Source organism: Dasypus novemcinctus, chromosome 18 (assembly GCF_030445035.2).
Source record: "Dasypus novemcinctus isolate mDasNov1 chromosome 18, mDasNov1.1.hap2, whole genome shotgun sequence".
Classification (NCBI taxonomy): domain Eukaryota; kingdom Metazoa; phylum Chordata; class Mammalia; order Cingulata; family Dasypodidae; genus Dasypus; species Dasypus novemcinctus.
In genome coordinates, this window is record NC_080690.1 from 8,370,129 (window position 1) to 8,396,851 (window position 26,723).

Here is a 26,723-nt window from a genome sequence, read left to right on the forward strand (position 1 = left end):
ATTCCTCTTCTCGAGAAAGTTCAGGAAGGGAGGAATGATTGTACGCAAGTAAGTGTGAGGATATGTTCATGGCTGCCATCAGGGGACAGATGTATCAATTTTTAAGTCGGAGTGCTGTAGCAAAGGATTTTGCTGACGGCTTTTGGGAACAGAGAAGAGAAAAATGGTGACTTGGAAAAGAAACTGAGTTTCTGTTTTACTCTTTTTCTTCCCATTGAAGTTGTTCACAGGACAAAGAAATTGTGCAAAACCCAGAAAGCTGGTAAAAGCCAGTGGATGCTAAGGTGTCCCTGATTAAACTTGGTAAATTTATTACCATCTGGGGTTGCAACCTACATCTTTGCTGTTTAAGCAGCTTCGTCTTCCTTTGTGCCAGAGTTGATTTGACCCAGGATCGTGGACTCATACTAACAATGTTCTCAAAGACCAATGCGGAGAACTGATATCAGTTTATTGGTTTACTATAAGAAACAAGGTTAGGGAGATAGGAAAGCTGCCAAAAGTTGATTAGAACATTCTTTTCTTGCAGACAATCTTTATGGGAAACCAAATCAAAATCAGAGGTGGCTTGGCATGAGAACAAAATGGAGTTGGTTGTATGATTGGGAGTTTCTTGACCTAGTTTTTGTCTAACCCCACAGCGGACTGGATGGGAAGCCCAATGTTGCCCTATATCTCTCTCTTCCCTCACTTTATTGCAGAACAGCCTTTCTTTTGAGTAGTAATTATTCTATTTCTCACTATGTATGTATATATGCATGTATAGTAATGGTTAATTTTATGTGTAGCTAGGCTAGGTTATGGTGTCTAGTTTTTTGGTCAAACACTGGTTAGATGCTCCTGTGGAGGTCTTTTATAGATGTGATTAGCATTTACAACAAGCTGACTTTAAGTAAAGGATATTACCCTCAATAATGTAGGTGGATCTCATCCAATCATATGCAAGGCCCTAAGAGCAAAGAACCGAGAATTCCAAAAAAGAGAAGAAATTCTGCCTTAATACTTCAGTGTCAACTCTTACCAGAATTTCCAGCGCTCTGTGGATTTCAGGCTCAATGTTGTAACACCACTCTTACCAGAATTTCCAGCCTGCTATCTGCTGTATTCTTGGACTTGCCAGCCCCCACAATCACATGATTAAGTTCCTTAAAATAACTTTAAAATAAGAGTGTGTGTATGTATGTATATCTCCTGTTGGTTCTATTTCAAGAGTAAGGTAAGGTAAGAGAATATTTAAAAGAATGGATTTGGTGGGATTCTTCATTTCTTTGAGTTGTCTCTAAATTTAAACTCCTGCCTTGTATCTTACTCTGAGCATTTAAGCACATAGTAAATGTTAAGCTGTCCAGAAACACCTTTTTCTGAATATCCTGAGAAATTTAGAGTTAGATAAAGGAGCAGTTAAATAAACTACCTTTGCTGTAGCTGGGGGGTCAGCAAACTATAGCTTATGGGTCAAATCCAGCCTTTGCCTTCTTCTGTGAATTGTTCCATTGAAATATGGGCACACTCATCTGTTTATATATTGTCCATGGCTGCTTTCACACAACAATGGCAGAGTTGAGTAGTTGGGACAGAGACCTTAGGACCCACAAATCTGAATTCTTTACTTCCGTGTCCCTACAGAATGTTTACTGAACTCTGCTAGGTGATGAGAGCCCAAACCTAAACAGCTGGCATGTCCATGCTGTATGAACATAGGCAGATTATTTACCTCTGAGCATTTCATTTTTCCCATCTATAAAATGAGGGTAATAATATCTGTGAGTTAGGTTTAGGTGAATAACTTAATTAAAACAATGGATACAAAAGGCTCTCAGAAATTATTATTAATAAATGGGAAAAATTGACCTAAGCCCTGTGACATAGTAAACACAAAGAACACACTTTTGAAACAATGGCCATATCAGTAAATTTCAATGACAATAGCTATTTGACACAATTCTGGGGAAGACATTGATTTTCTAGAACTGCATTGCCCAGTATGGTAGCCATTAGCTTCATGTGACTGTTGAGCATTGAAACATAGCTATTCCAGAGTGAGATACACTGTAAGTTTAAAATGCACACTAGACATCAAGACTTAATACAAAAAAAGACTGTAAAATATCTCAATAATTTAAAATTGACTATGTATTGAAATGATGATATTTTGGATATATTGGATTGAATAAAAATGCTGTTCAATTTCATTTCACCTGTTTCTTCCTACTTATTTCATTGTGGCTATAAAATTTCAAAAACTACATTTGCGGCTTACATTATATTTCTATTGGACAGGTTTCTTCTGGAACTATACTTGTACAACCACTAAGTTAAGTTTGGAAAAGCTTTGTAGTCTAATACACAAATAAGGTTTCATTGGACAATCAGGGTTGCAAATGTGAAATGAGGCATGTTGCTTAGAAGTGGGAAGGGAAAGTTCTTCATAAAAGGATGTAAGTGCCTGGGGGACAGATGTTTGTCATTTCAGCTTTATGTTCCCATGGAAGTTTACCGATGGTGCTGTGCACATAGTAGGTGATCAGTGAATGTTAAGTTGAAATGCCAGAGATAAGGAAAAGGCAGTTTCAGAAGAAGAGGAAACGAGGCCAGAAGAAAATTCAGAGAGCCCGATTATGCCTTACTGAAGGAAGGATGGGTCTGAGGAGCTCAACCGGCTTAAGTCCAAGAGTTGTTTTAAGAGAAAGGCGTTGAGGCCCCAGAGGCAGAGCCATCCCCTATGGAACTTTTTTATTTTATTTTATTTTATTGTCTTTATTTTTTTAATGTTACATTAAAAAAATATGAGGTCCCCATATACCCCCACCCCCTCACTCCACTCCTCCCCCCATAACAACAACTCCTCCATCATCATGAGACATTCATTGCACTTGAAGCTCTACCTAATTCATGCCTCGAGTGGTGCTTTAGTTTGCTAAGCTGCAGAAAGGAGAGACCATAAAATGTGTTGGCTTTAACCACAGGAATTTATTAGCTTACAAGCTTACAGGTTTTTTATTCAGTTTTATTTTTTAATATTTTAGGATGTACAAGGGATTGAAACTGGGACCTCATACATGGGAAGCAGGAGCTCAGCGGCTTTCAGTTTTGCAGCCATGAAAATGTCCAAATCAAGCCATCATCAAGACCATGTTTTCTTCCTGAGGACCAGCTGCCGGCGATCCTGGACTCCTCTGACACATGACAAGGCATAAGTCTGCATCTGCTGGTCTCTCCCTTCTCTTCTGGGTTTGGTTGCTTTCCGCTTCTTGCTTCCATGGCTTTCTCTGTCTTTGTCTGAATTTCATTCTCTTATAATGGTCTCCAGTAAGAGGATTAAGATCAACCCTGAATAAGGTGGGTCACGTTTTAACTTAAGAGAAGGTCCTTCTCACCAAAATATCTTACTTACAATGGGTCCACACCCACAGGAATGGATTCATTTTAAGAACATACTTTTGTGGGGTACATAGAGCTTCAAATCACCACAAGTGGGGAGGCTATTTCTAAAGGTGGGGCCATCCAAGTGGAGTCAGGACCTGAATGGCAATCACAGCCTTGGGATAGGCCAAGAAGTCCCATTGCTCACTCAGGAAAATTAACTATGTACCTATCATATGCCGGGCACAAAACGAGGTGTTGGGGTCATGGAAATGAAAGGACAGGGTGTTATCTTCAAGGAGCTTGCAGTCTAGTAGGAGACAGTCCCATAGGTAATGTGGCCATTGCTTACACAGTGCATTTAATGAATGCCGTTGTTCCATTTTCAGGATGTAGTACCTAAGAAGAATTTATACTCTTTTTTTTTTGGAGGCATAGGGGTTTGGACCTGGGACCTTGTACATGGGAAGCAGGCACTCGACCACTGAGCTTCATCTGCTCTCCATCATTTTTTGTAATTAATAATAAATAAGAAACACCCTAACACAATATGCAGTGTTCCTACAGTCTTAATTTTAGCCTTCATCCGCTTATCAAATTTCACCATCTCTGGTTGTTCAGTCTGTTAATCATACTAACCGATGTCCTCTGTACAATGAAAACTTGTGGCTAATAGGCTACTTCCTGTAAGGCTTGAACACTACTGCTCCTATCAGTTGATTTGGTTTTAGGTTTACAGCTTTCTCCAGGTAAGTTGTAGGCTTACTGGGATAGTCTGGATGATCACTCAGCACACCTCTTCCCACTATGGGTGGAATACACCTCCCCACATCACTGATGTTGGTTTGGCCATGTGACTTGCTTTGGCCAAAGGAATATAGCAGCCAGCACATGGACAGAGGCCTTAATTGTCTTGTGTAATTTAGCTTAGGTTTTATACTTTTATCATCACCATGGGAAGAACATGCCCTGGGAAGCTGCTACTCCAAGAAGAATGAGAGACAATGATGGAAACTTCAGCCTGGTGTCAAGCCCAATTGACCTGCAGCCCAAAGAAGAGCTGCCCTCTCTGCCTCCCCGTCCCCTCCCAGCTGCTCCCACTGGGCCCTGCCTAGATATGTCAAACCGCAGTGGACCTGTAGACCCATGATTGTGGGGAAAATTGTGATCATAGAAATGTTGTATTTTGGGATGGTTTGTTATGCAGCACTATTTTGGAAATAGTTGACTAAAATCAAGAGTTAGTAGAGTTTTTCCCTAATCTTGATTAGATTAATTGAGCTTTCATTGTATTCATATAATTTAATTAAACATTATACAAACTAATGAAATATGAGCAAAAAAAGCAAAGAGGTTTTTAAAAAGAAAAATTTTGGTATAAATTTTAGAAATGTGAAGTATTTGTGTCAGAGTAATGTTGAAATCCATATCATGTATTAAGGAGCTTTTCAACTTTTTCTGTGGTCTGAAATAGTTTATATAATATTGGATTTATATCCTCTTTAAGGATTAATCCATGTGGTCCTAGAGCCTTTTACAAATGTGGACATTTCATCATCTCTCTTATCTCTTCCATAATGATCTATTCAAGTATTCTACTTTTTAAGGGCATCAGTTTTGGTAATATATGTTTATTTCTCGGAAATCAATCATTGCCTAAAGTCTTAAAAATATTTGCTACAGAGTTGCATATAGTATTCTCCTAAATTCTAAACTTTACATAAAATTGTCCTCTCCTGTTTTCCCTTAAACTCAGAATGGGTTTGCTTATTTTATTGGTCTTTTTAAATAAATCTGCTTTTGGATATATATTCCCTTTCTAGATTTTTTTTTTTTGTTATCTACTTAATTAGTTGGGACTTGTGTTTTTAATTCCTCTTTTCTCATTCCTCTTGTTTCATTTTGTTGTTCTACATTTTTATGATGAATACTATGTTCTCTATTTATCTTTTTATAAAAAATTACTAAGATATTTAAAATGACAAATTTCCTCTGAGTATAGCTTTGGTTATGTCATTTAGGTTTTGTATAGAGCCTTCTCATTTTCATTGATTCTTTAATTTCCTATTTGCTCCTATGAGTATATTTCTTAACTTCTAAAAAGTTGAGTTTTTGGTCATTTTAAAAATATTTATTTCTAACTTTATGGAAATATGAACAAACTCCTTCAAGACCAATTTTTGTAAATATTTCATTTAGTTCACTGACATAAAAATATGCATTTCCTAATTGAGAAATACAAATATCTCTGTCTCCTCTCTCTCCACATACATACACACACATTCATCTATCTATCTACCTATCTATCTATCTATCTATCTATCTATCATCTATCTATCTATCTATCTATCTATTTCTCATCTATCATCAGTCCATTCATCCATCCATTCATCCATCTATCATCCATCCATCCATGCATCCATAAATATCTATCTATACATATCCATCTATCAACTGTCTATCATCTATCTAAAAACAAGTTTATTAATTGTATTGCTTCATTCTTATGTGGTCTTATTTAATTTTTATTTTCTAGATATCTATAATTCTATAAGTAGTATGTTGAAGTCTTCCTTGCATTTAAGAAAATTCTTTAGCTTTGCATTTAGCTGCTATTTTATTTGGTGAAAATAAGTTTATGACTATTATAACTAATTAACAAATTATACCTTTCATCATTATGTAATATCCTTCCTTGCCTTGTTTAGTGCATATAAAAAGTCAGATGTCAATAGAATGCTTTTTCCTTTGCAGATAATTAAAATTCCATCTTATTGGATATTATTGCTTTCTTTCCTCCCATATTTTTCATCATGCTTTCTGGGCATCTCTTTGCCTATCCCTTTATTTTCAGCTTTTCTCCAGTGTAAAGACTGATACACTTAATTCTATATTTTCTATTACTTCAAAATTTGGATGTTCTCTTGAAATTTTATTTTGTTTTGTTCCCTTTCCTGCGCTTATGATGCATCTATATATTATTATTTGTAGATATGATTCTAACTATTTCCCTAAGAACAACCCACTGCTCCCCATCATGATGTTCCGCTTCCTACGTATCCCCAGGTTGTGGGAGATGAAACTTCTACAATATTCCTTTTCTCTTTCCTTGTCACCCCTCCCCACTCCCTCAGGTGAGACATTTGTAACATTTTCACTGCTTTCTTTCTCACCACTCCTAACTTCTAGGCTTGTCTGAGATACTTCAGGACTTTAGTTATTATAATTTCCCTTCTGTTTCCAAAGGGATTACTTAATATTTACATTAAATAGTCCCAAATAGCCTGTCAAGATCCACTTAGTTTTACCTATGTTGCTGGGTTCATTGCTCATTGCTGTTTTCTCTCATTTCTGTCTTCCTATATCTTGCTGTCTCTGATTTTGTTCTCTCTTTTCAAAGTCTTTGATTGTTTTCCTCAGATGGGAATGTCTGCAGTCGCCTCCTTTCGCCTTGCCTGGTGAACACCATCTTAGCAGAGGATTTCTGAATTGCTTTCCGTTTAGTGGTTGGCAAATGGTATTCCATAATCTTCTAGCTTTCAGTGTTGCAGATAAAAAGTCAGATGTCAATAGAATGTTTTTCCTTTTCAAATAATTTGTCCTTTCTATCTGGAATTTTACTAGGACATGCCCAAGTGAATTTTCCCCCTCATTATTCATGCCTAGAACTCTGGGAGTTCTTTCAATATGAAGACTCCTGGGTCTCTTCAGCCTAGAAAAAATTTCTTCTATTACATATTTTTAAATCACTGCCTCTCTTTTGCTTCTTTTTTCTCCTAGAATTTACATTATTGCTCATGGTAGTTTTCCCAGACCTAGCCATTGGTTTAATCTTTTCTCTCTCCTTTTCCCATCTTGTTGATTGTTCTGTGCAGCAAAGTTTTTCACACTTTGTTTTTGGTCACTAGTCCTTATCTCATCAGTGACCATTGTCTCTTCAATTCATTTACTGAATTGTTAAATGGTAGATAAAATGCAGGACACCTAGTTAAACCTGAATTCCAGATAAACTGTAAATAATTTTTGAATTAAGTGGGTCCCAAATATGGTATGGGCCCACAATACACTAAAAATTATTTGTTTATGTAAAATTCAAAAATTTCTTCCATATCTGGAAAACTGGTTCAGTATAGAAATTATATGATGAATGCTTAAAAGATCCAGACATTCTCTTTTGCAATGCATTTGAATCTCTTTAAGTGCTGTTATCTATTTGCTTGTTCAAATTGTCCCCTGTCACTTTCCACAAGTTCTATCTCATTGGCCAAATGTTTTGTTTGTTCTCATTGGTCTTCCTCTCCCTAGCAGCTGAGTTCCCTTTCATAGGTTATTTTAAGAAATGGAGTACAGGTCTGGTTGTTGCAGGACCCCAGGTGGAAGCCAACTTCTGAGAGTGGAAGATGAAGGGCTTTCTATCAGGGTAGGAGGGTATGTGGCAGAAAGTGGGTGCAGACTCTCATTGAAAGACTGAGAAGGAATGTGTTGGTGCCTTGGTGTCTTTGTGCTTTCCTAGATTCGCAGATGGAAAGGAATAAGCCCACCACCTTTTAAAATCTCTGTGGCCTCTTAGTCTGATACCATCCCTCACCTCAGAGGTCCTTGCCATCCACCCGGGCCACACACTTTTGCATTTCCAATCCCTGCCTTGGGTTCTCAGGTGCTGGTCCCATGGCTTTTGCTCAGCTCACAATGAGGAAACTCCAGAGAAGCTTTGCACACTGAGAATCATTCCTTCCTTCCACCAGGTTGTCTAAATGAAAGCTGATTGTCTCAAGGGAAAGAACCATACAGCATGGGAAAGGAAAACAGGTGTTGAATGATTGTCAGGCCATAATGATGCAAGTTGCTATAGAGAACAACTCTCAGTTTAGGTATGGGTGAAGTAATTGCAAATTGTTAGGAAATAAACAATTATAATCTAGAAGGAATCTGCTCTCAGAATGTGTCACAGCAGTCTTTAAGTTCTTGCTCCATTTTAAAGAAGCTGTTTTAGTTTCTCAGTTGCTAAAACAAATATCATACCATGGGTTGACTTAATAACAGGAAAGTATTGGTTCATGGTTTCAGAGGCTAGAAGACTTGCTTCCTTCCAGCATCAGTATCTGTCTGGCCTGTAATCTTTGGGGTTCCTTGTCTTTTCTGTCACCTGCCAATGCACATGACAGCTTCTTCTCCTTATTCTTCTGGGTTCCATTGCTACTAGCTTCTTGCTTCTCCCAGTGGCTCTCTCTTTATAGTGTTTTTAATAAGGCCTCCAGTAATAAGTTTAAGAGCCAATTCAGTTGCGCTACACCTTAGCTGGAGACAACTCATCAGAATGTCCTACTCACAATGGGTTCACACCCACAGGAATGGATTAAGGTTAAGGACGTGTTTTGTTTCTTTTTCTGGCACACATAACTTCTGAATAGTTTCTTATCCCAAGCCACCAAAGAAACGAAGACTGAAAATCACAGATGGGGTGTATGGTGGTTTTTACAGAGAAGTTTGCACAAAGTCTTATCCTGAGCTGTCCAATACAGTAGCCACTAGTCACATGTGGCTATTTAAATTTAATTAAAATTAAATAACATTAAAAATTCAGCTCCTTGGTCACATTAGCCACATTTCAAGGCCCAAAATCCACATGTGGCTAGTTGCTACTACTGTATTGGACAATGTAGGTATAGAATATTTCCATTATCCCGTAACAGCCACTGAACAGCACTCCAGTCAGTTGTTTACACTTACAGGAAAGTTCTTGCCTCTCCACTAAAAGCAATGGTTAGCCAATGTGCATATGTATGTCTCTTTTCTTTTTTAATAGATTAAAAAAAATTTTTAAGATACATAGATCATACAAAATGTCACATTAAAAAATATAAGAGGATCCCATAAACCCACACTCCCCACTGCCCCCACTCTTCCCACATCTCCAAATTCTTTCATCAATGTGGCACATTCACTGCATTTGATGAATACATTTTGGAGCACTGCAACACAGCATGGATTATAGTTTACATTGTATTTTACCCTCTCCCCCAGTCCATTCAGTGGGTTATGGCGGGATATATGATGTCCTGCATCTGTCCCTGCAATATCATTCAGGACAACCCCAAGTCCTGAAAATGTCCCCATATCACATCTCTTCTTCCTTCTCCCTGCCCTCAGCAACTCCCGTGGCCACTATCTCCACATCAGTGATACAGTTTCTTTCATTGCTAGAGTAGATTCTATAGTAGAATACCAGTAAGTCCACTCAAATCCTTATTTTATTTCTCCATCCTGAGGACCCTGGGATGGTGATGCCCCTTGTATTTCTAATCTTTAAACCTATCATTACTATTTCATTTTCCTATTAATTGAATTTGGAAATATATTAGACTTCATTTTTGAAGAAGTTTAGGATCACAGAGAGGCTCAACTTTGTCAGGGGAGTAGCACTGATGGGGTATCCATGGGTGGGAGGGAATTCTCCAGGGCATGCATATAGGGTATGTAGATATATTCAGATGTTTGTTGGGTATTGACATAATGGGTAGAGTTTCACATGACAATTGAGGGAGTGCTGAGTTCCCAATCCGGGGAACTCTGTCACACTCCCCAGTGGTACAGCAACAATCCCCCAAGTGCAAGGGCAAAAACCAGTGAAGAAGGATGGTCTAATGATGGGCCCTTGATACTGATGACTATGCTTATGAGCCTAGAGCTGCAGGATACCTAAGAGTTACCTCCTGAGAGTCTCCATGTTGCTCAAATGTGGCCACTCTCTAAGCCAAACTCAGCATGTAAATGCATTACTTTCTCCCCAGTATGGGTCATGACTCCCAGGGATGAGCCTCTCTGGTGCTGAGGGATTTCTACCAAGCACCAGCTGGTGATGCAACTAGAAAAAGACCTTGAATAAAAGGGAGAAGCAGTAAAAACAACTGTGTTTAAATACTAAGAGACTTCAAAGTGAGTCAGGAGGTTATCAGAAGGGTTGCACTTACACACATCTCAGCAGGATCATAGAGACAGCCAAAGTAGATACAACCCCAAGTAGGATGCTCCTGAGGGCTAAGAGACAACCAGGTCCTATGGTCATGACAGATGGCTCTGGAGTTCAGTGCCTTGCCAGTGAGCCCTACTTTGGAATTTGTGCTCCTGAGTGTGATGGAGTTGGACACAGGGAGGAGCCAGAGGCTACAAATCAGCTAAAACTGGAAGAACAGACACAGTAAGAAAGAGAATGCCATGTGATCTCTCTACACATGCCTCTTGTGTCAGTTTTACTGAAACTGTGGTTGGCCCTGGAGTTGGTGTATGCTTGGGAGACTTGAACCTCTGGACTGACTGTGTGCTGGCTGGGCCCCAAGCCTTAGCAGAGTTGCAGCACCTACTCTCCAGCTCGTTGGACTTGCCCATGTTGGCTAACAGAGAGGTGGGGATGGTCAACCACCGTATGTATGTCTTAAGATAAAATTTTACATTTAGCAAACATATTGTTTTAATGGTGTACCCTTTTCACTGACTTTAACATTTTTCATTTACCAACCTATCATCCTCCAATCTCATTGGAGAATAAGATTCTACTGTGGTTATAAATCATGACCTGCTTAGTAAAATGATTAAATAATGATTCAGAAGAAGGCAGGAGAGAGAGGATGAGAGTGAGCAATAGAGTAGAAACTCTCTTTTATTTAGAGAAAATGAAATGATGTTTTATTCAGTTGGAGAGAACTTAATTTTAGGACAGACTTCACTGGTGTGATAAGGTGATAAAAGTTTCAATAATTTCCCCTTGATTCTGGAGGTGAAGGTACTTATAGCTCTATCAACTAGCGGATATCAGATTGAGGAGGCTCTTCTGGCCAGCCAGGCTTGCTCTGTGGTCTGTGCTCCCTCAGGGAAGTCCTCTTGGAACCCCGCACCCCTCTTTAGCCCCCACCCTCTTCAGGCCAGTAGTTTGTGTTTTTCTCCCCACACTGTAAGCTCTGTGAGGGCAAGGACCTTGTTTGGGTTTGCTCAGCACGGTATCCTCACTAGCTAGCACACCAATAAATATTAGTTTGGTGGAAGAATCAATCAACAAAAAGGTAAGTGCCTGATGGTAACAGGTGTACGCCAACTGGATTCTTTTCCTTCAAGGAGCAGGAGACTGGCCCTACAGGCAAGAGCATATTTCATATAGGTTTGTGCATTTGATCCCAAAAATGTCACCAGTCTTTACAACTCATTTACAGTAGTGCTCGAGAAATATTATAGGCTCATAACTATGCAGGTTAAAGCTGAAGAAAAAATGGTTGAAGAATAAGTTGCTTGCTTTACAGTAACTCATTTTACAATACATTTTTTTTCTTATCAAAGAGACAGGAAGGTCAATGTCTAAAATTTTTAGAGTAAGCATCCCTTTCTAAAATGAGGACAACCTCTTAAACCTCTCTATTAACCAGGCTCTTATCTTACAATCTCCTCATGAAAGTTTATGAGTTTTGAGACTAGTGTGTGCTAATTTAAATGGGATGCACACAGAGAGAGAATCACAAAAGAAAAATAAAATCCTTAATTTTATTTAATCTTGAATAGTAACCAGTCATTACACAGGGTGTAACTGGGATCTTAAAAAATGTAGCCAGGTTTTTACATTTCCACTGACAACTTCAGCATGTACCTTAGCAATCAGAACAAAGTGTTAAAAGTTCATTTTCAAGGACTAGGAAAATAAAAAGGCAAATAGCAAAGCATATGTCTAAACAGGCAGCTTCTGAATAATTTCTTATCTCAAGACTCTCAAAGCTTTTGTGAAAAAAATATCAATAAAGACCTTTCTTCTTACATAAATAAGCTGAGGAAATATCTTGATTTTTAGAGCTGACAGGATTTCAAAACAGGAAAAGCTTCAAAGGAGATGTACTGAAAAAGAGAAGGAAAAAGAACAATGACAATATCTTTCCTCCCAAGGCAACTTTTGTACACTAGAAATGGCTGAATAATCCAGCTGTTAACCTTTTCCCTTGTTTAAAAAAAATTTTTTAGGAGGTACTGGGAATTGAACCCAGGACCTTGTACGTGAGAAGCAGACACTCAACCACTGAGTTATATCTACTCCCCAGTGAGAGTTGTTTTTTTGTTTTGTTTTTTTTTGCTTTTAAGAGGTACACAGAGATCACACCAGGGACCTTGTACATGGGAAGCAGGCACTCAACCATTTGAGTTATAGCTGCTCCCTGAAATTTTTGTTGGTGACTTGGGTACTATTTTCTCATCTTTGTCTTGAGTAAATGAGGTGCCATGAGTTTCTGTCCCTAAATAAAACTCTATATTCTTTACAAGTTCTCCACCCTGAGAATAAATATGCAGCTGAATTAGAAGAAGGAACAGGTATGACAGCTTCAAATTTTTATAGTTTGTGGAGAAAAGGGAACCCTTGTAACATCAACTGTTGGTCTTCTCCAGAAATCCTTGTAATTTCTTTCTGACCTGTTTCCTTTCAGAGTCTCAGGACATCTGAAATATCCACCATTTTGGTTCTTGGAAACAGAATTGCTTCTAGTCGTCTTTCCCTTGTCTGCTCACTGTTAGCTTGTGGGTGTTTGTAAACAGTGACCTTAATCTGATGCTGACCACTTCTCACCCACTGGGTTGGCTATTATTTAAGAGTTGGGGAGGATATGGAGAAATAGGAGCCCTTGTCCTTTGCTGTTGGGAATGCAAAATGGTGCAGCTGCTGTGGAAAATAGTTTGGTGGTTCCTCGTAAAGTTAAATGTAGAATTATCATATTGCCCACCAAGTCCACCTCTAGGTCATGGTAGAGTGAAAATTATGTACCCCCCTCAAAATATATATGCTTAACTTAAAAAAAAAAAAAGATTTATTTATTTATTTCTCTCGCCCCACCCCCCACTTGTCTGCTCTCTGTGTCCATTCGCTGTGTTCTTCTGTGACCACTTCTATCCTTATCAGCAGCACCGGGAATCTGTGTTTCTTTTTGTTGTGTCATCTTGTTGTGTCAGCTCTCCATGCGTGCGGTGCCACTCCTGGGCAGGCTGCACTTTCTTTCTCACTGGGCAGCCCTCCTTACTGGGCATGCTCCTTGTGCGTGGGGCTCCCCTACGTGGGGACACCCCTGTGTGGCAGGGTGCTCCTTGTGCACATCAGCACTGTGCATGGGCCAGCTCCACACGGGTCAAGGAGGCCCGGGGTTTGAACTCCAGACTGCCCATGTGGTAGGCAGACGCCCTATCCATTGGGCCAAGTGCACTTCCCTATATGGTTGATCTTAATCCACATTCCTGTGGGTAAAAATTTATTTAGAAATAGACCTTTCGAAGATGTTATTATTAGTTAAGGTATGGCCAGCTGAACAGGGTGGGTCTTAGTTCCAAATACTGGAGGCTTTGTAAAAAGAAGAAATGGGAAGCCAGAAATCAGAGAAAGCCACAGGGAGGAGCCAGAGGCTAGAAATCAGCTAAAACTGGAAGAACAGACACAGTAAGAAAGAGAATGCCATGTGATGAGAGGCAGAGACACAACCAAGGAGACAAAAGATCACAGCAAGCCAACCCCAGAATGCTATAGACTCTGGGGAGAAAGAATGGCCTTGCCAGCACCTTGCTTTGAACTTCTAACCTCTGAAACAATGAGCCAATAAATGCTTGTTGTTTAAGCCACCTTTGTGTAGTATTTGTCATAGCAGCCTGGAAAACCAAGACATAGGTATATATCTAAAAGAATTGAAAAGAGGGACTCAAATGGATATTTGTATACTAGTGTACATAGTAGCATTATTCACAATAGCTAAAAGGTGGCAGTAACCCAACTGTCCATCAACTGATGAATGGATAAAGAAACTGTGGTATATACATACCATGGAACATTATTCAGTCATAAAAATGATTGAAATGCTATAACATATATGAACTTTGAAGACATCATGTTGAGTGAAATAAGCCAGACACAAAAGGATGAATATTGTATGATTTCACTTATATAATTACCAGGGACTGGGAGGAGCAGATGGGAGTTATTGCATAAAGGGTATAGACTTTCTGTTTGGGGTGATGAATAAGTTTTGATAATGTATGGGTGATGGTAGCACAATATTATGAATACTATTAATATCACTGAAATATATACATGAAAGTGGTTAAAATGTGAAAATGTTTGTTGTATATATATTACCACAAGAGAAATTTAAAAGAAAAAGAGAAGGAAAAACTGTTTTAGAAAGTAATTTCCAAAGAAGATTGATAAACCATATCTCTTTTTGAGTTGATAGTGATAGTGGAATTTTAAATAATTTTCTTTAGTATTCAAGTCTGCCAATACTGTTTTATCATATAATTGTTTTAAATTTCATTATTTTTAATTCAGTGTTTAGAAAGATTATTATATTGCATTTTGAAGCCCAGTCACTGTTGGAACTGCACAAACTGGCCACTGACAAAAACCACCCTCATTTGTGTGACTTTATTGATTCACATTACCTGAATGAGCAAGTGAAATCCATCAAATAGTTGGGTGACTATGCAACCAACCTGTGCAACATGTGGCCCCTGAATCTGGCTTGGACGAGAATTTCTTTGACAAGCACACCCTGGAAGACAGTGATACTGGCTTCCCCATGGCTGTGGGGGTGACATTCATGGTTAGTGAGGCAGTGTATGCATGTTTGGTTTACCTTTACTTTTTAAATAAGTTGTATCAAAACATCCAAGAGCCACTACGTTTTTTCATTTGTACCATTCCTTCAAATAAAGTAATTTGGTACCAAAAAAATGTCCTCCAGCCACGGGTTGCAAAGGGTGCAGAACAGGGCTCACTAGCTGCCAGAAGAGTCTGGGAGGCTGGTAGGGTGCACTGGAATTAAATTTTTAAGTCTATTTGAGCAAACAAATAAAACAGATATTGTGTGGAAACAAGAATTGTAGGGTAGTGGTTGGAGCCAAGTGGCTTTGTTCAGGACTGAGCTCTCTGGTTCTCATTTCTTTGCTTGACCTTCTCCACCATCTTAGCCCTGACTCGTTTCCCTTGACTCAGCTGATGTGTAACTTCATTACTCTTCCTTTTGGAGACTGTGTGCATGTATGGAGGCTCCTCCATGGCTACCCTTCAGATTCTCAAGTAGAATTGTTTTGGGACAATGGTCAAGGGCCAACATTCCTGAGGAGAGGAATGATTATATAGTAACCCCAAGTGCCACCTCATGGGTTACCTTCTCCAGGATGCCTTTCAACCTTCTCTTTTGTGTGTCCTCACTGCACTCCATGAGATTTCTGTCCTAGCACCTAGAACACTTGGCAATGATTGGTGTCCTCTTGATAATACTGGTTCTCCAGTAGTTGGGCTTGGTGTAAACACCCAAAATGAGTGGAAGATGAAAAAATTCATTCAATTACTGGGACTTGCTAGCATATAAAAAATCAGATAAATTAATGTTCACCCAGATGTTTGGGCTTTGGCCAGCCAGACAAAACCAATTTCAATATTTGAAGCTTTAGGGGTCTTCTTCAGAGAGTCTTGAATGGAGCTGTTCATGGATCGCCAGTCTTCACCCAAGTCAATCACAGGAGTATTAAGATGCAGTCAGTCACATCCATACTGACTCCCTTTTGAAGAGCTGACTCTATAATGAGGTGGCTTTTCATAACATCCAGGAGCTAATAGATCCACATGGCAAGTGCAAATCAGATTCAGCAGACCAGTGTCTATCAGCTGGGGGCCATTTTATTCCCAGGGGACTGTTGGAAATGTCTACAGACGTTTTTGATAGTTACAACTTGGGGGCAGAGGTCAAGGATGCTGGTAAACATCCTATAGTGCCCAGTACAGCACTCTCTCCCCCAAAAGAATTGTCTGGTCCCAAATGTCACTATTCCTGAAGTTGAGAAGTTCTATATGCAGTAGAGAAAGCTGAAGGTCAAAACTAGAGAAGCAAAAAAGTTTCAGCACTAAAAAAGGAGTATGGGGCTTAGAGTAAGAAGTAAAGCTTAAACGTCAGAACACAGGTAGATTCTGGAGAATGCAGAAACAAAGTGGAGAAGCTGAGATGATTCTATGAGCAGGGTTGCAATGCCTGTGGCTCCCTCAGTTTATGTGGCATGTGAATGGGATTGCCTGATTTCTAGGCTTATGGCTGGGGCACATGCCAATAAGGGCAGAGGCACAGTGCTCCAGGAATGCAGGTGACCCCTGGATGGGTCAAGTGAATGACTGGATGACCCAGTGGTTTTGAAGGATGTGCACAAAGGCTCCAAGTCATGAGGATCCACTACAACCATTAATTAGCCATAGACCGGAGTCCCAGACACCACCATATGTTGATATCAGACTGTTTTCCCAATTCAAAGGATCCAAAAGGCCTGATTTAATTTCCGGGCATCTTTTTTCATTAAAGCTTCATGTCAGGGCACTGTTGAGAAAAGTGAATTCATTGACGGTGTTCATCTTGATATATCTTTATAGAATTATGAGACTGTGTGGAAGGAAGAAAAAAATTGCTCTTTAGTGAAAAAGTGTGTACCAGATTTCTGCCTTTTAGGGGAAGGATAGCATGGGTAAGGGAGATGAATAGCTCTTTGATGGAGCAGAATACTTTGATGGGTCTATGTGGCTGAAAAAAGATGAGTTTCCATTTTGCTTTTACACCCCACAGTCAGCTAAAGGCTAGATTTGTGAGGGCAAGTGAGAACTCAATGGTTCAACTAAGAAAGTAAGGACTTGAGTGTTTGTAGGTAGCTTAAGGGAGCTTCAGGGGACCAGAATGTGAGGAGAGGACCCAAGAGATATGATATTGTGCAGCACCAGGGAAACTGAGGCAGTGAGGAATTCCCTGTGGAGGTGAATATGAGGAGAAATATGTGGAACTATGTGAGCATAGTTATCAGTTTTAAGTTAGATGCTGTTCCATGTTCTGAAGAGACCATTTCTGTTATCCCTAAAGCTTCAGTAAATGTTAACACACAATAGCCTTGTGATAATGTTGTTTGGGGCAAAAAAAAAAAAAAAAAGGGAGATGGATGGTGTTTTAGTTTGCTAAGCTGCCAAAAACAGATACCACAAAATGGTTTGGCTTTTAACAGCAGGAATTCATTAGTTTACAAGCTTACAATTTTGAAGCTGTAAAAATGCCCAAACCAAGACTTCCTCAGGCGATGCCTTCTTCCTGAAGACCAGCTGCCGGCCCTCCTGGACTCCTCTGCCACACGGCAAGGCACATGGTGGCATCTGGTGGTTTCTTCCTTCTCTTCCAGGTTTTGTCGCTTTCAGCTTCTTGCTTCTGTGGCTTTCTCTCTGTATTCATCCCATTTATAAAGGACTCCAGTAAGAAGATTAAGATGCAGCCTTAATGAGGTGGGTCACACCTTAACTAAAGTGGCCTTATCACAAAGTCCTACTTACTGTGGGTCCACCCACAGGAATGGGTTGACTTGAAGAACATGCTTTCCTGGGGAACAAGCCATTTCAAACCACCACAGATGGTGTCCTAGTTTGCTGGGGTTGTCCTAACAAAGTACCATGACTGGTTGGCTTAAAACAACTAATTTATTGTCTCACAGTTTTGGAGACTGGACGTCCAAAATCAAGGGGTCAGCTAGGCCATGTTTCCTCTGAAGTTTGTAGGGTTCTGGTGGTGACTTGCCAACGATCTGTGGCATAATTGAATCTCTGCCTCTGTCACATGGGCATCTTCTCTCTTTTTCAACTGACTGTCCCAATTTCCTTTTGTTGTCAAGACATCAGTCATACTGGATTAGCACCCACCCTAATCCAATTTGGTCTCATCTTAAGTGATAGTATCTATCCCCAAGTAGGATCACATTCACAGGATGGCGGGTTAGGACTGGAATATCCTTTTTGGGGTCACAATTCAATCTATAATAGGTGGGACCAAGACAGAGCTGGGAAAAGAGGTGACCATTGGAAGAAGTGACCTTACCCCATCCACTCCTCCTCCTTATTCCCACTGTCTAAGGTACTAGAAAGAACACAAGATTTCTCAAAGTACATGAGATTTGTGCTTGAGCTATTTTATTTGGATAATAAAAGACACTATGCAGTCAACAAGCTGGAGAGAACCTGGGAACACTTTGTTTACAGTTGTGTTGAGTGTGTAGAAGTGTGAACTGGGACCAGAACTGAGTCAAAGAGAAGAATTGTCAAACAAGGGTGGCAACTACCAGTTCTGCAAAATGGGTCCTTCCTTTTCCAAGTCACCTTGGGCAAATGTTTCCTACCCAGGTATTGAGAAATTCTCTCATGACTCTCTCAGATCTTTTGGTGCCACACGCAATCTGAAACTTTCTCAAAGGGCCATAGTATAAGCCCTGTTTACCTAACCTGCTGACAGGAAGGATATGGAATAATAGTTCTGCAGTGGTGCAGCCTGCAATTGAATGTGGTTGGAGCCAAGGCTTTCCAATGACATCATGTTTCAGTCTATATCATCTTCTGGACCTGTCCCCTGGATTTCCCTTGGGTTTGCTACATTGCAAAGATCATGTCTGCTGCCAAACATGGCACAAGAGACTGTCAAAGAGGCCACTTGCTAAAGGCAAAGAGCTGGGAGATGCCAAGACATTTGCTGCAGTCATTTTCCATGCCCAGTCTTTGTCATCTTCCATTAGTTAGGAGCAAGAGTGAATAGTCACAGAGCATACAGATGACAATAATTCACCTTTTCTCAGTCCTATCAATGCAGCTGTGGAAATAGCCGTGTTTGTGCAGTATTGCTGTACTCTCAGTCACATAAATTTCTCCCTCCCCTGGATACTTACTTGCTCATTAAATCACCCCTAAACCTTTCATCTTCAGTCTCTCTGTGACTCTGTCTCTGTCTCTCTCTCCCTTGCTCTCTTCCTGCTGTCCACTGGAACTTGCCCCTAGATCTTCATGTAGTTGGTTTCTCCTTGTCACTCAGGTCTTAAGTTCAAATGTTACCACCTCAGAGAGGCCTTCACTGACCACCCAGTCTATCCTCCCCTACTTTTCAGGCCACTCCTTAGTAGTTTATAAATTGTGCTTATCACTACCTGCATCTATTTGCTTAATTGCTTGCTTGGTAATTGTCTTTCTCCTTCAAATGGCATATGTGCTCAATGAAGAACAGGATCTCATCTGGCATGTTCTCCACTGGATCCCCGGTATTTACAACTGTGTCATGCACGTAATAGGGTCTCAATGAATTTCCATTAATGAATGAATAAGTGAACAAATGAATAAGTGAAACTACTTTTTACAATGGACAAGTTTAATGGTCTTTTCTCAGTGGGAAGAAGCATGGATTGCTGAAATGCGATTGCCAAGGATGAGGTCAGAAAGAAGGATGGATGTAGACTATGAAGGCCCTGGAATGTCACCTCCAAGGCTTTGGATTTTATCCTATAGTTCATTTGTTCTTAAATATTTAGGATTCTGGATCCCCTTAGTGAATGTGATGAACTCTATTGATCCTCTTCCCAGAAAAGGACATGTGGGCCCACATGTACAGTTTTGCTTTCAATTTAATGGCTGTTCTGAAATTCATCCATGGGTCCCAAGGTTAAGGACTCTTTCTCTTGGTGATGGGGCTAAAATATTTTTATTTAACTGACTCCATAGGATCAGAATTGCAGAGCAGTAATCATGGAAGCAACATAGAGAATAAAGGGGGATTTGGAACAGTGAGGAAGAATTGTAGCACAATCATCTTCCTTTCACAGTTTTCCAAAATACTGCATTATGTATTTTCTAGGAATGTTTAAATACAAAAGAAAATTAATAAGGTTGCTTATCATGCATCCCAAGGCAGGATTTTTAATAAAACAAAAATCAACGATGATTTAACTTTCTGCAGTGTGCTTAAAAATGTGGTATTGCTGTGAAGAGGAAGAATGCCCCCGAGTAAACACTGCCTCCTTCCAGTCAGGTGGGGAGGTGCGGGAGGTGTGGGACTGGAGTGTTGGAATTTTGAAGCTTCTGAGCCAGAGGGGATGCTGCTCAAAGTTCAATACCAAGGGCGAGGCAGGCTTGGTATGGGGCAAAGGTGCCTGGGGAAGATGGCGGCCATGGACTGCAGGCCTGGCAGGTGCAGGAGAGATGCTAGCCCTAGAGCCGTGCGGAAGGCCCGGTGCATGGAGGGGGCACTCAGCTGCTCTCTTGACACCCCTTGGAATCCTGCCCTCTTGCGCGGCTCTGAGGGAATGGCCACGCTTCTTCACGACTTGGGGAAAGGAGATACTACTGGTTGGAAGATTCTTTACATATTCAGGCAAGAGCTTGTGTCCCCATGCTGGAATGTATTTTCTAAAGATGATTGGTGGGTTTTTCCTACCATAGCAAGATCATGGAGTGAGCAAGAGCAAGTTCTAGGTCCAAATCCCAATTTAGCCTTGTGGGCATTTGGACCAGTACTGTATCCAAATCTCCGTTTCCCTGCTAGAATTAAGAAGGTTATTGTTGTTAGGATTAAATGAGACAATATCTGTGTGGTGGACATTGTCTGTGGCCTACACAATATCCATTCTCTCCCAGACTTCTCTTAGGCTCAGAGCATACCCAATATTTCCAGGATGACAGAATCTTTTCCCAGCCTGCGGGATTATGCTGAGATCTGGGTAATGAGATATTAGGGAAAGTTTGCCAGAGAGAGCTGACCTCCCAAATAAAGGACAAAACTTCACAAGTTTAAAGCCTTTGCCCCTTCCTTTTTATCCTGCCTGAATGCTGAATGTGATGTCTGGGGCTGCAGCAGCCGTCTTATAACCACAAGTACAAAGCTGCTTTGTGAAGGATGGCAGAGCAGAAAGAACGAACCTAAATTTCTGATGTATCACTGAACAGCTGTATCAAGGGCAGCAGCCACTAACATCTAGGCTTTTAAAATAATTAACTAAATTCCCATTCTCTGCTGCATATAGACAAATGCAATCTTAACTGTGAATTCCACCTCTGAAACAGTATGTACTCACCCCAGTACCTTGCAATAGTGAGGCTCAATAAATGCTAAGACCTTTCCTTTCTCTTTCTTTCTTTCGTTTAAGTTTTGCTTTTCCTGTGATGTGTTTCCCAAGGACTCCATTTCTTTCTTTTGTGAATAGTTAAAGCACTTACATGTCTGTGATACATTTAATTATAGTCAATAACATCTTACTTGACTTAATCAACAAAACTTATCAACAAAACTTACCTTTTTCAACACAGCTGAGATTGCAGGGGAAAAAGTAGTGGCAATTGTGCAGAAAATTCGATGAGAAAAACTTCATACTCTAAAAGTGATAGAATCTAAGCAAAGAACCTCAGATCCTTATAGCTTCTATAATCTTATTTTTGATACCATTTTTATGAAAATTTGGCTTAATAGTTTCCCGGCCTACAGCAGATTTAAAGTTGGAGGATGGTTGGCAGCCGCTCACAGTAAGACGTCGATGATTTGGGAGGAGACAAAAAAACAACCTATAAAATAATATGAAGTGGAAATTGTAGTAGCTCTAAGTCATTAATGTAGATGCAGGCACCCTGTACACTTTAAATCCCTAAGGAGATCCTATATCACAGCATGGTGTGATAGCTGACATTCATAATCATCCAGCGGCACAGAGAAAAGGTTAGTCTATGTTCCGTATATTCTGCTTAAGGCAGGGAAATATTTTAGCTCCTTTAGAAGGAAATCCATACTTTTCTTTTCTTAAAGCTTTAGCGTGAAAGTGGTAATCTTCACATATATGGAAAATTTCACTTTACATATTTGGATAAACATGTTCTCTTGTTGCCTAGGTATTTCACATGTTCAGGGGTTGTCTTTCTAATTCTTGTCTTCCTCAATTTTTCTTAATTTATATCTCTGCTAACAGTTCCTACAATGTTAAACCATTATAGACACCCAATAAAAGACTACTGAGTCACCTTAGCTTTACTTAGAGAAGCCGTTGGGCTTGGTGATTACAGTCATTTAATCATCCAGCTTTCACTTTCAAGGGCTTAAGCCCCATTGAGAAGAACTAAACCACACCTCCAAGAGCCGGCAGGGGCTATGATTGGGAATATCTGGAGCTCACAAGCTGCCCTGTCTGAGAGGGATGTAAGAGCTTTCAGAGCCCAGGCTGAGAACATGTGAACTGGTTAGAACACAGTGTGCCGGGGCTACCTCTGCTACAGCCCTGGTGGTTGGCAGGAGGTGATAGGCTTTCGGTTTGAACCTCAACAAACAGTGGAGCAGTGGAGCGGGAAGGACAAATTTCCTCCCATATCCCACCATTAAAGAATAAGACGGGAAAGACGGGGCTAGGCAAAGAGAACATGATGTAGGACAAGGTTAAGGGGAGGGGGCTGGAGCGTCTCGCAGTCATTCCCAAAACACGAAACACAGACAACTAGCATTTTGCAGAAAGGAAGTGAAATCTCCAAAAAGACATTCTTGTTGAACTTGAAGCATTTGCAGACAACTGAGAATTACAGCCTGTAAATCCCTGAGTATAGAAGCAGCATGGGACAAACGGAGCCTCAAACCCAGGAAGAGGATCACATCAGACCAGAGAAAAAGACTTTTCTCTTGGCTGCCTTGGTTAAGAGAATGAATGCAAATACAAAGTTCTGTGTCTCGCTGCACATGTGCATTTTCATGGGCAACTAATCGACAGCTTTCAATATATCCTCAGAGAACTGTGATCCTTAAAAACAACACTACCTTGTAGAATGCACTCTTAAAAATTTATAATTCTCCAACAAATAAATAACATGTTGTTGAAGTTTTCAAAAAGTCATATAAACAACAAAGAATTATCCCCAAAGACTAGTTAATTAGCTATTTTCCAGTTTTAGATACTTTTAAAATTAGATACATATATATATATATAAATTAACAGCGCACACAAGAACTAAAATATACACCTAAATTTATATTATATATTCTGTTGGGAATTGATTAAATCATGTCTCCTGCTAAAGGCACGTTTAGAACCCAAGCCCTGGCCCTGTGGGTGTGGACTCATTGTAAATACGAGCTCTTCAAGATGTCACTTCAGTTAAGGTGTGGCCCAGCTGAATCAGGTTGGGCTTTAATCTGGATTATTGGAGTCCTTTATAAACAGAGTGAAAGTCAGCTGGAGAGAGAAGCTACTGGGATCAGCAAGGAGCTGGAAGTCAATAGAACCTGGAAGAGAAAGGAGAAGATGCTGCCATGGGTATTACGGTGTGCTGGAAGACCTAAGAAATTTCAAAGATTGCAGGCCAGCCAGAAGATACTGACCAGAAGGAAGCAAGCCTTCTAGCCTCTGAAACCATGAGCCAGTAAATTCCCATTGTATGGTATTTGTTTTAGCAGCTAGGACACTAAAAGATATTCTTATAATAAAATGTCGAGTAAAGTCAAATATTTATGAATTGTGCTTTTATCTATTTTATCATTTTTTTTTTTTAGGTAGTGGGGGCAGGGGATTAAACCCTGGGCCTTGTATGTCAGAAGCATGTGCTCAACCACTTGACCCATATCCGCTCCCCATCATTTTTATAAATAAATATGCATTTATATCATTATCTTTAATGGCTACTTAATATTCCTTTGTATAAATGTATCACAATTTACTTAGCCATTTAAGATTTTGCTAGATTTCCCTATTATAAATGACATTGTGATGAATGTCTGTATATACATTTTTGCTATTTATCCAATTATTTTTAAATATAAATTACAGAGAATAGACTTTCCGAGTCACTTTTTAAGTCCTCTGAAATTTTGTCCAATTGCTTTCTGAAAGCATTTATTCCAAAAGAATGCCTCTTTCCCTATGTAGGCACATTGGGCACAGTCACACTCTGTATCTGTTAATAAAATACTTTGAAAAGGGATCTCAATATACTTTTGCATTTCTTTGTGGCTAGTGAAGTTAAACATATTTTAACTTTCCTCCTATTTGCATGTTTCCTTTTGAAAACTTTTATTTATGTCCTTGGCTCCTTATACATTAATGATTTTTTTCTTTACTTGTAAGTACTTTTCACATATGAATCCTTTGGCATATACCCTGCAGATAAATTTCCTCTGTTGTTTGGGCTGAATATTTTGTAGAACATAAATTTTAACTTTTTATGTTACCAAATCTTTAAATTGTTTCACTTAAATGTTATTCTTCCATGTTATGTTTAGATGTCAAATTATATAAATATTCATCAATACTGTCTTTTAGAGACTTCATTGTTCTCTTTTATATTTCATCTTTATGCATTCTATATCATTCACCTTTTAAAAGATTGTGTGGTGACAAATGATCCCACCATTTCAGTGGCTTGTAATAATAGATATATATTTCTCACTCACTTTACATGTTGGCTGCTTTTAGCTTTTGCACTGTTACAGATGTGCTTCTTTCTAGGATCTGACTGAAGGAGTGCCTCTCTCACAGTCTCCTGGGAGAGGGAAAAAGCAATGGTGGAACCATATGATGGCTCATAAAACTTCTAATATGTGGCATATGTCACTTCTGTTCACATTTCATTGGCCAAATCAAGTTACGTGGCTAAGCCTGATGTTAATGGGGGTATGGAAGTATAACCTTGCAGGAAGAGCAGCAGATAATTCATAACAAAGTATAATTTACTGTGTGTTTGGAGTAAATTTGTTTTTCTTAGTGTTTGACCAATTGTTTCAATACCATTTATTAATAATCTGACTTTTCCACACAGCTCCATGATGCCACTTTTATCATACACCAAATTCGTATAGGTACTTCTTTCTGTTTATGGACCTCCCATTAGGTTTCATTGATGTGCTTTTCTAGTTCTGCGCCAGGACTAGTAAGAGTTTTAAAGTCTGCTAGAGCAAGGTCAATTTTATTTCCCTTCATTAAAAAAAGAAATCTTGCTTATTCTCTGCATTTATTATTCTTGTTGAATTTTTTAAAAGCTGTGTCTATTTCCCAGAAGTTGTTCCATTGGTATATTGATTGGAGTCACATTATATTTATGGATTCATTTGGAGGAGAACTGATTTTTGTACATACTCTGTCTTCTCTTCCATGAACATAGTCTGTCCTTTTGTTTGTCCAAGTCTCTTTTTATTTTCCTTAGACTTTTTATAGATTTTAAAAAGTGTCTTAAAATTAAAAATTATTTTTCCAAGGAATTTTCATAGTTTGTGATGCTTTTGTGAAATACTTTCCCCATGATATTTTATAAGTGGGTGTAACTAGTATGCATTTATTTTGTTTCATATTCATTTTTAGCTTGTCATTTTCTGAACTAATTTATTTTAATCATTTTTAGTTGATTATCTTTGTCTCCTAAAACCAAATAGTTATACACATTATTGTAATTTGCATATTATTTCTTTTTCTGACCTATTGTGCTAACCCAAAATTCCAAGACAATACTGAAAAATAGTGGAAATTTTAGGAATCCTTTTTTCTCTCACTCCTGATTTTAGAAGGAGAGGAAATCTTCCTGGTATTTATAAACTATTCTAATCCTACTGTGCTAGAATTGTTTAACTAGGAATGCAGTTAATTTTATCACAGGATTTTCTTTTACTCCTTTGAGATCTTCACATAGTTGTTCTCTTTGAAACTATGACTATGTTAAATCAGATCTAGGATTTCATAATGTAGAACTATCATTGCACATCTGGAAATAATGCTGCCTGGACAGAGAGCAATACTCTTTGGATATATGGTTGTATTAATATTTAATTTGCTATAATTTAAACAATTTTTGCATCTATAGTTATAATTAAAATTTGCCTTAAAATTTCCTTTTTTTTTTGTAGTTTTGTCAGCTTTTTTATGATATCAGTTGTACTAATTTCATAAAATTTTCTAATCTCACTCTTTTCTACATTTTGGAATGGTTTCAAGAGGGCAGAAATGAATCTTTCTCTTAAAAGTACTCACCTATAAGACTGTCTGATCCCAGAATATGTTGGGGATTTTTTTTTCTTACTTATTCCATTGTCATTCATGTTTTTTGCTTTTTTAATGCCTTCTTGAGTCAGTTTTACTTATTTAAAAATTCCAAGAAATTTTCCACTCAATCAAGATTTTTAAATTAATTGAAATACCATACAGGATATATAGCATAGTTTAAAATATTCCAGAAATTGTACATTAAAAACAATTTTGAAATTTCAATTTATAGTATTTCTTAGATGTGAACGAAGCCAGAGCAAAGGTGTTAACTCTGCCTGCCACCAACAGATGGCGATAGCAGTCACTTTACATAGTGACTTTAAATTGAAGAACAAATGGACTTTGAAGTCTTCAAGAACCTAATTTCTTCAGAATACCACTTACCATTCCTAACGTTTTGTAATTGTGCTTGTGTCTTCCTTTTTTCTGTCCTTCCTCCTTCCTTTTCTCTTTTCTTTTCCTTTCTTCTTTCTCTCCGTCGTTCCTTTTTGCTCTCCCTCCTTCCCTCTTCACCCCTCACCCAC

The 26,723-nt window shown here is 39.0% G+C and overlaps 1 protein-coding gene across 1 annotated transcript in view; it reads left to right on the plus strand.

Moving 5' to 3' along the window:
- Nucleotides 1-3,026: 3,026 nt before the first annotated feature.
- CDYL2 (chromodomain Y like 2) overlaps nucleotides 3,027-26,723 on the plus strand; it is a 260,570-nt gene continuing 236,873 nt past the window's right edge. The window contains exon 1 of the mRNA XM_071209050.1: nucleotides 3,027-3,339. The gene's annotated coding sequence lies outside the window, so the exon portion shown is untranslated. The remainder of the gene's footprint in view (nucleotides 3,340-26,723) is intronic.